The sequence below is a fragment of the Pseudophryne corroboree genome, chromosome 8 (assembly GCF_028390025.1).
Source record: "Pseudophryne corroboree isolate aPseCor3 chromosome 8, aPseCor3.hap2, whole genome shotgun sequence".
Lineage (NCBI taxonomy): Eukaryota > Metazoa > Chordata > Amphibia > Anura > Myobatrachidae > Pseudophryne > Pseudophryne corroboree.
In genome coordinates this window covers 84127008-84128766 of record NC_086451.1, presented here as the reverse complement: position 1 = coordinate 84128766, position 1759 = coordinate 84127008, and positions in this window count along the sequence as shown.

Below are 1759 nucleotides of genomic sequence, written 5' to 3'. Positions count from 1 at the left end.
CTCTTTTTTTCTTTGCATCATGTGCTGTTTGGGGACTATTTTTTTGAAGTGCCATCCTGTCTGACACTGCAGTGCCACTCCTTGATGGGCCAGGTGTTTGTGTCGGCCACTTGTGTCGCTTAGCTTAGTCACACAGCGACCTTGGTGCATCTCTTTTTTTCTTTGCATCATGTGCTGTTTGGGGACTATTTTTTTGAAGTGCCATCCTGCCTAACACTGCAGTGCCACTCTTAGATGGGCCAGGTGTTTGTGTCGGCCACTTGTGTCGCTTAGCTTAGCCATCCAGCGACCTCGGTGCAAATTTTAGGACTACAAATAATATTGTGAGGTGTGAGGTGTTCAGAATAGACTGAAAATGAGTGTAAATTATGGTTATTGAGGTTAATAATACTATGGGATCAAAATGACCCCCAAATTCTATGATTTAAGCTGTTTTTGAGGGTTTTTTGTAAAAAAAACACCTGAATCCAAAACACACCCGAATCCGACAAAAAAATTTCAGGGAGGTTTTGGCAAAACGCGTCCGAATCCAAAACACGGCCGCGGAACTGAATCCAAAACCAAAACACAAAACCCGAAAAATTTCCGGTGCACATCTCTACTTGAAAGTACTGCGCATGCGCGGGTATGGGTCGATGGGTTGACCCAACTTAGGTCGACACTCATTAGGTTGACCACTGAAGGTCGACATAGACGTTAGGTCGACATGTAGTAGGTCGACAGGTGAAATGTGACAACAGCCGGCGCGTTGTGTCACACAGTGGTAAAAGACACGCAGCTACTTCCCTAGCCCTGGTCTGACCCATGAACTACACTGATTGTTGATTTGCATTTGGCTATGTACTAGGCAATATTGTATTATATTGTATGATGTTATTGTTACAAGGGTACAGTTATGTGTTCGATGTATATATATGAATGTATTGGTTATTGTGTTATAGTTTGTAAAATAATGTTCCCCTCCCCCATGTGACTGCTCAGATAACCTGTGTGTTTGCTGTTGGGTAGATACAGCCAGTCTCAGATGTCAGGCCATACACCCCCTCATTCTTCCCCACACAATGGATTCCAGGCCACACAATCAGATTAAGTAAGGTTACTTTAGTTAACATCTATTGTGGTCTAGGGGACATGCCTGGACATGTGAAAGTAGGTTTGCTCTGAAACTGTTCTGGGGGTGTCGCCTGATTGTAGGAAAGACAAAGGTTTGATAATAGCAAAGAGGGGCTATTGAAAGAGATCTGGGAGAGAAGGTGAGAGAGTGGCAGGAGACTGACTAAGAAGTAATGTTCTGTCAGGAGTTCCAGGAGGGAATTGTCGTGTAGAATTGGATCACAGAAGTGTGCTGAGCTGTTTATAACCCATTCTGTTCAATAAACCACTGTTGGTTTTTCATCTACCACCGTGACTGAGTGATTTTGAACCCAGTATTCTCACATTTGGCGGCAGCGGTGGGATCACTCAAGACACCAGCAGAAAGGAATAAACCACAGCAGGCAATGGATTCTGCCCCGCTATGCTACCGATACAGCAAGAAGGATCAACTACAGGACCTCTGTCGAACAAGATGGATTGAGTTTAATGCATCGCACACCAGAGCAGTCTTAATGGCAAAGCTAGCTGAATGGGACCAAGAACACCCTGGGCAGGAGGATGATGAGGACTGCATCCCAGAGCAGGCCGAGGGTCAAGGAACCACTGGAACTGCTACAACGAGCCCTGCACTGGTCGTTGGAAGTACAGATCAGTTGCGGGAGTT